The sequence below is a fragment of the Gossypium hirsutum genome, chromosome D04, assembly GCF_007990345.1.
Source record: "Gossypium hirsutum isolate 1008001.06 chromosome D04, Gossypium_hirsutum_v2.1, whole genome shotgun sequence".
NCBI lineage: Eukaryota > Viridiplantae > Streptophyta > Magnoliopsida > Malvales > Malvaceae > Gossypium > Gossypium hirsutum.
Genome location: NC_053440.1, coordinates 38,101,284 through 38,110,107, shown reverse-complemented (window position 1 = coordinate 38,110,107; position 8,824 = coordinate 38,101,284).

The following is an 8,824-nucleotide window of genomic DNA, read 5'->3' as shown; positions in this document are numbered from 1 at the left end:
AGTGCTCGTCCAATGACCTTGTCATAAGTGTGTTACCCTCATAGGATATCCTTAATCTCTTTGGGATAATATTTGTTCTCCCAATATGATCCTATTTATCTCATGGTAACCATTACATCTTCCTTCATGAAAAGTCAATCACTATCAAATAGTGATCAAATCATTCATCACAAAAACAAACGACTTGTGGCCACGTTTACTTTTCATCAACCATGTAATGCCAATGAAAGGATATCATTTACCCATGTCTCGGGCTATGAATTCCACTATTTTGAATTATGCTACATACTACAGAAGTCGCATACATAGTCCACCATCCACTCAGGATTTAGGTATGCCACAATATGAACGTCACAAGTAAATAAATTCATAAATAGATTTAAGATCTATTCTTCTTGGGTCCATTCTAATGTACTGTCAGTCCAGTTAGTCACATCTATGTCTCTATCATCTAGGAGTCATCAGCTTCGATGCCCAAGACAAAGCATCTCCCCAATTGGACTTGATAGACGACATATTAGTTTTTCAATCGGTTTGTTCATTTTTTTATTAGACTAAGGACATGTTTAGGTTCATCTACTAATATAAGTTGTCTTTTTGTATTACGATCCAACCATGTAATACCGCTTAGTATTAGTTTAAACATTAGACAACCAATGAGCAACATTTGTTTCCATTTTGCTTTGCGTGCAAAAACCATATGAGAATAATCATACAAAGTATATTAATGTAATCCATGAATTTGTTTTATTATTCACTATGTTTGAAAAAATTACAACTATACAAACGAATATACTACATTTAGTGTAACACCCATCGCTCGGTCTGGTCGTTGGATTTTAGCTATAGGATGCTACCACAATCACCGAAGCAAATCACATACAATTCATAGCAATCAATTCATTTCATTACCAATTTGTGACAAAATTTCATCATAGTAGGGTATAGAATCAAAACCGAGCCTCAATCGAGCTTACGAAAGCTATTAAATCAACCTAAGATCGAACAAGGATCACATTAAAAATTTTGAAAAGTATAAGGCCAACATCGTGAAGAGACTCTCTCCACGTCATAGCGTTGCCAAACAGTATGACACGTCACAACATTGGACTACTTGACGTCAGTACGTCACAACTTGTTGGCTGACGTTGAGATAAGGGAAGATCAACGTCGAGATGAGGAACCTACTTTGTGCAAAAATAAACCTTTTAACATCAATTTCATTTAACTAAGTATACCACAAACCATTTGATGTTCAATGTACTACATCACCTGCGTAGATTCAATTCCAAATACTTTCCAAACACAACATTTAACACATTATCATCCAAATATTCAATATGCCTCAAAAAAGACCATTTTCACATCAAAATTTCTAATACCATTACAAGCTACCAACTATTTATTTCTCAAATCAAATTTCATTCAAACATACATTTTCATTTACCATTCACACGTATCACTTCATAAACTAAATACATGTACATATATAAACCAATTGTCATTTACAACACAAGTCTATTAACACTTAAGGTTTCAAACCATCTTAACATTTTAAGGTAATCTAACAACTCATAGAACATGTCAAATTACCACTGAATTTATAATTCAAGTGAGACTTATGCTAATTAGCAACCTACCATCATATACTCATTTTCATAGAACCATTTTCAAAACTCAAATAAACCATTCCATTTCAAACTAAGCCATTCACAGACTTCAACAAAAGCTGAACATGTTATCAAACATTCACACTTACATGCTTAAACATTAACAAATTCATATTCCATGATCAACCATAGTTCCAATCATTGTCATCTCAAGTAAACTGTAACACCCCTAACTCGTATCTGTCGCTGGATCAGGGTTACGGGGCATTACCGAACAATCAAAAATAATTAAACTAAATATCAATCAACAGTATAAGCATATCATAAAACAATCAAATACTTACATCTCGTCCCTAAATTGAGCCCTTGAGGCTTTAAAAATATCTTAGAAGAAAATTGGGACCAAATTGAAACAACTTGAAAAGTCTAGGAAAAAGTCTAAAAAAATTTGGTGACAGGGGTCACACGCCCGTGTGGTTAGGCCATGTGCCTCACACAGCTGAAGTACACGCCCATGTCTCAGGCCGTGTAACCTTCAAACTAGGGACACATGGTTGTTCCCAACCCATGTCCTCACCCGTGTAACTCTTTGAGTAGAATCACACGATCGTGTCACACTCCTGTGTGCTAGGCCGTGTAACTCACTAACTTGCAACCTAAGGATATCATCAGATGACACACGGCCATGTCACCAGGTCGTGTGCCTCACACGGCTAAGACACACGCTCGTGTGGACCCAAAATTCACCTAAAATCAAGCCATTCCAATACCATTCATGCATAACCTTACAACATTTTTAAGCACGCTTAATGGGACCTAAACATCACTCAAACATACATCAAAATACTATTTCAAGAATCCTAATTCAACTAACCAGTATGCCCTTCAAAGGCATCACAATTAACATCTAAACATAACACATCAAAACAAGCCAAAAACATTTTAATACATGCATAATTAATTCAAAACTCTTACCAAAACCCATTTCAATTAACCATTTTCATAACATCATAAAATACTAACATGGGACCTTATATACAAGCAATTGGAAGTGCCCAAAATGACAATACTTGGTGAAACATTAAAGAACACCAATCCAACTATAACTTTCAGAGCATAAACATACCTAAATGCTAATATAAAATATCCTACACCCTTCAACCCCAAATTCATCTATATATATATACATGCCACTACCCTAAGAGTTTCAAAAACTACCAACTTGACTGGATAGTGTGAGCCGGTTGAATGATCATTCCAAAGTGTTAGCGGCAGTTATCTACAAAATAATCCACAAAAATCGACAAGCTTACAAAGCTTAGTAAGAACATAGTATAACACTTAATCTAAATACAATTAAGTACAACTAATATAATATTTGATCTAGGTTTACTAGAGTATAACCAGGGCACGAAAGTGCAACCAGGTGTACCGAAGTACAAGCAATGGCACGTATGTGCATTCAGGGGTACCAAATACAAACATGAGCACGTATGTGCATTCAAGGGTACCAAAGTACAAACAGGGGCACGTATGTGCAATCAAGGATGCCAAAGTACAAATAGGAGCACGTATGTGCAATCAGGGGTGCTGAAGTACAAATAAGAGCATGTATGTGCAATCAGGGGTGCCGAAGTACAAATAAGAGCACATATGTGTAATCAAGGGTACTGAAGTACAAACAGGGGCACGTATGTGCAATCAGGGGTACCGAAGTACAAACAGGGGCACGTATGTCATTTAGGGGTACCAAAGTACAAAATGGGGCACATATGTGCAATTAATGGTACCAAAGTACAAACAGGGGCACATATGTACAATCATTCATAATTATCTATGAATATTTAATTAAATAAATATATTATAAGAATGCAAATTAGAAACTTATTTACATATTGAAACACTATGAACTTACCTACTATTCGATTCCGACCAACACGCAAGGACTAATCCGCTATTTTCTCTTTTTCTCGGTTATTGTCTTTTTTTATCTAAGTTTCTTCTATATGATAATTAAATACAATAAATTAATCTTACATATTTCACGTTTCATTCAATGTACATAACCCTTAACTTTCATTAATTGCACATTTTCCCTAAACTTTTACAATTTTTACAACTTAGTCCTCTAACTTGAAAATCATCAAATTGACTATTTTTTAGAATCAAATTATAGTCGAATACTATAGGCCCTTTAACAGTCCCTATTTTACATCAAATTCACTATCAAACCTTGATATTTTGACATTTTAACAATTTAATCCTTAAATCAAAATCTAACAAAAATCACTTTACAATTCAACCAAATACCACAATCAAAGCTTCAAACACATGGTTATCATAAAAAAAAATTCAAGATTCATCAATGGTAACTTCCAAAATTTTTAACAGATTCAAAACCGAAGGTACAGGCTAGCTGGACCTAGTTGCAATGATCTCAAAAACATAAAAATCATTAAAAATGGGCTTGAATACACTTACATGCAATAAAATGAGCTTGACCGAATACCCTAGCTTCTTTCCATAGTGATTTTCGGTGGAGATACGATGAAATGAAGAAGATGAACATGATTTCTTAGGTTGTTTTAGTTTTATTTATTAATTTACCTTTTTGCCCTTTAAAAATTATCAAATTTCAATAATACAAAATCTATGTACATCCACTATCAACATATATGGTACAATTACCATTCAAGTCCATTAAATTTCACTTATAAGGCCATTTGACTCTCTTAACTAGTAGAACTCAACTTTTTCACCTTTTACGATTTAGTTCTTTTCACTTAATTAAGCATTTAAACATTAAAATTTCTTAACGAAATTTTAATACAACCTTATTGAAATCTCGTAGACACTAAATAAATAATAAAATAATAATTTACTCATCAGAATTGTGGTCCCAAAACTATTGTTCCGATATCACTGAAAATGAGTTGTTACATAAACACATATATTAACCCTATGTTCATGCCACATAACCAAAATTAAAATGAGCCAAAAAATAACCAAAATGTTGATTGGATAGCATGAGCTTTGTGATGACCCAACCGACGCGTTCCACAAAATGACCACTACAGAAACAGAAAATGAAATAAGTAAGCATATCGAATGCTTAGTAAGCTCATAATAAATTAACTTAACTTACCTTAATCAATCAACAATTTAAATGATTAAAACATACTAAGACTAACATGGAAATACTTTGGAATCTTGTTACTTTCATATGTATGTTAACAAATACATTCAGAGGTTAGTTCATATGAATTTATAACATAATCAAATACATGTATAACAATTTATCTCATAACACGTAATAACCAATTCATAACTCATTGGCAAACACATAAATGTATCTTTATTTTCATTCACATACTACCATTTCATCCTTTTCATTTTCTATTTTACTTTCTATTTTTGCCTAGAGGACTAAAGTAAATTAAACTCGGATACCCAAGACTAATTTACTTCCACAAACTGTAAAGTTGGCTTATTATACAAGCTTTATTCGATGCTGCTCACTCAAGCTATCAAGAATTCGCAACATATGTTGGATCTCAGCCATCGATAAAGAATTATTCAATTTGCTCACACATGCTGTGATATTTGAATTTGCTCACACAAGCTATGATATTTGAATTTGCTCACACAAGCTGTAGATCAGGTTTACTTTTGCAAACTTTATTCGATGTTGCTCACTCAAGCTGTCGAGAATTCATAACACATGCTAAATCTCAGCCATCCATAAAGAAATCCTTGCTCTTTTTGAACCTTAATGGCATGCCATTCGTATCCCAATCGTTTACTAAGTTCAACTAGCATGGTTACCAATTCTATATCATTACAAACTTTAAACTATATACTTAATTTTCACATTTCGAATAACAATCCATATGCATTTTTAACCCTATAACATCATCATACACATATTACTCAATCATATATCAATTTCACATTTAATCATTATCATGTATCTATTCATATTAGTCATTCATTTCATATTTATGATTTAGTCCTTTTGATGCCAAAAGATATTATTTACCTAACAATTCGAACTAAAAAGTAATAAAATATAATAGAAACATAACATGAATTAATAAAGTAAGTCCCATATGAACTTACCTGACGAAAACAACAACAAATGAAATGTCGAGGACTAATACGTACTTTTCCCTTTTTTTTCCGATTATCTTTCTATTAATTCAATTCCTGGTCTATGTGATAATTCATTTCAAATTATCAATTCCAAATACTTTATACATAAAAATATATGCATATGACATTTTAATTTCATTTTACAAAATTTCCCTAAATTTTACATTTTATTCAATTTAGTCCCTAAAATCGAAATTTCCATAACTTTCAAATTTGAGCTTCGATTTTGAAAAGAATCTCAATTTTATCCTTCTATAGCCCTATAATATCTATAATTACATAAATTTCATAATAATTTTGAAATATTTACACTTTAGCCCCTATGTTCAAAACTAACAATTTTCACTTTACAAATTAGTCCTTTTTCATTTCTAAGTTTAAAATCTACAATTTAGTACAAAAACCTTCAAGATTCAATAATGAAAACTTTTGGAAACTTTAAAAGTTTTACAAATTAATCCTAGGCTAGCTAAATCAAGCTAAAACGATCTTAAAAACATAAAATTCACGAAAAAAATATAAAATACTCACCATGCAAGGGTCAATGCTCAAAGTTAAAAGAACTCAATTTTTTCCTTTCTTTCTTGATTTTTTCGTGAAGAAGATGAAGAAAGAAATGAGTGGGATTTCTCTTTCCTTCCACTTTCATATTTGTTTGTTTTTATTAATTTTATATTTTATACATATAATAATATAATTAGATTTTTAACAATCTTTTAACCCACCGTCCACTATGTTTTAAAAATGGTAAAATTGCCATTTAAAAATTTATTTAAATTGTCCTTTTAGTCCTTTAACAACTTAAAATCTATAGCGATTAATTTTACCACTTTTATAAATTAATCATTGTACCTTAATTAGTCACTAATTCAATAAAATTATTATCTAAAATTCAATTCACCTATATAATAACTCTGTAAATATTTAATAAAAATATTTACGAGTTTGATTTACCAAAATTAGATCCCGATACCTCATTTTTAAACATCACCGACTTTAATATTAATACACTTGTACCTTAACTAATTGTCCAATTAACAAATTTGTCAAACCAAAATTCAATATAATACTATAATTAATTCATAAATATTATTAATAATATTTACAGACTCAATCATCGGAGAACGGGGTTCCAAAACCACCGTTTCCAGCACCACTAAATTTGGGTTGTTACATTTAGGGCACCAAATCCAACACAATCCCCATCATAGCCTTGATCTTGTTCGTGCTTCTTTATAAATGATCTAATTCTTTAGAGGAAAGCTTCTCCATTTTTATTTACTTTTTTTCTCCCAAATCTTAATATTTTATTAAATAACAAATTTGAAGTGTAACAACCTTATTTCTAATGGTGTCAAAAAATGTAGTTTTTGGACCTCATTTTCGTAAATCGAGTTCATAAGTATTAAATGGATATATTTACAGAGTTATTATATTGTTGAATGGAAATTTAGTTAAGCAATTTAGCAAAAAATGTAGTTAATTAAGGCCCATTGACTAAATTGTAAAAGTTAAATCACTATAGATTTTTAATTAAAATAAGGTTTGGGGACTTAGATAGCAATTAAACATAGGATTAAAATGAAAAATAAACCAATTCTAAATGGATGATAGTGGGATGTGATGTTAACCGTAATTAGTTTAAATTAATTAAAGATTAAAGCTTAAAGCTTAATTAAGCACGATTAAGCTAATTGATTAAGCTTAATTAAAATTAATCATAATATATATATAGGAAATGTTAGTGGAAAAGATGGAAATCAGCATCTTCTTCAAACTTTCACACTGTCCACCATTGAAAAAAAGCTTTAAAAACCTAAGTTGACATTTAATCTTAATTTCAAGTAAGCCCCTAGCCATTTTTCTTTGCTTTTTATAGATTTTTACCATAAGAACTTGATTAAGCTAACCCATGGATCAATTTGATGAATTGGTGAATATTTGGTAAGTTTTCATTGTTGAGAATTGAATGATTTAGGTGTGAAATTGATAGAAATTAAGCTTAGTTTATGAAAAGGACTAACTAGTAAAGCTTAATTGTTAGTTTCGCATATTAGGGATCAAATTGAATAAAATGTAGAACTGTTATAAAATTTTAGTAGTAATAGAAATTATAAGGTCCCTAATAAATAAATGTAAAATTGGATTTTAATTTGAAGCTTTAGAATGAAAGTTATGTAGTCTCAATTTTAATGACTAAATTGAATAAATTGTAAAATATGCATGAATTGATATTTGGTTGAAAATTGGTTGGAAATTGATTATGTGATATGTTTTGTAAATATACATAGCTAAGGTTGACGTGAAACCTTCGAGAGGGAAAGGAAAAGGGAAAGTGATCGATGAGTGACTGAAAACTCTAGTTTGTACATTTATGATTTAAGGACTTATTAATTGATTGTATTTTCATGTTATCTACATATGGGAGTTTTAAGGTGAGTATATAGTGATAATATGAGCTTTTGGATTGAGCTTGAATGTGAATTGACGAGATATATGACTAAAATGAATAAAATGTAAAATAACATGAATTGCTTGAAATATGATATGTGTTATGGAATTGGGTAAAAATGTATTGCATGACATTAGGTATATGTGATATGTTAATAATTGGATTAGGATAGTGAATATGATTGAGAAATGATAATTGTACTAAATTGTAAATGGGATTAAACATTGGTACCCTGTTACCTAGTCGGATTGAGTCGAATATAGTTGGCATGCTATAGGATTGAATTGTGTACAAGTTATGCACTCATACGCTACGATGCACCTCGTGTGCCATGATGCACTTCGTGCGCTAGTATGCACTTCGTGTGCCACGAGCCCTGGGGCCGAAATAAATGTGAATGAGTCAATAGACTCCATAAATGAGTTGAATGGTATAAAATCAAAGTAAACGAGATTATTGCCATGGAACATGAATAGTATAGTGTTAATAGCATGTGGTAAAGTTAACTAATTGTGTGTTTGATTCTTGATATGTATTGAACGATTGGTAAATGTTAAACAAGTTGGAATTAGTCATTTATATGCATTGTTGGATAGGTTGGTTGATAATG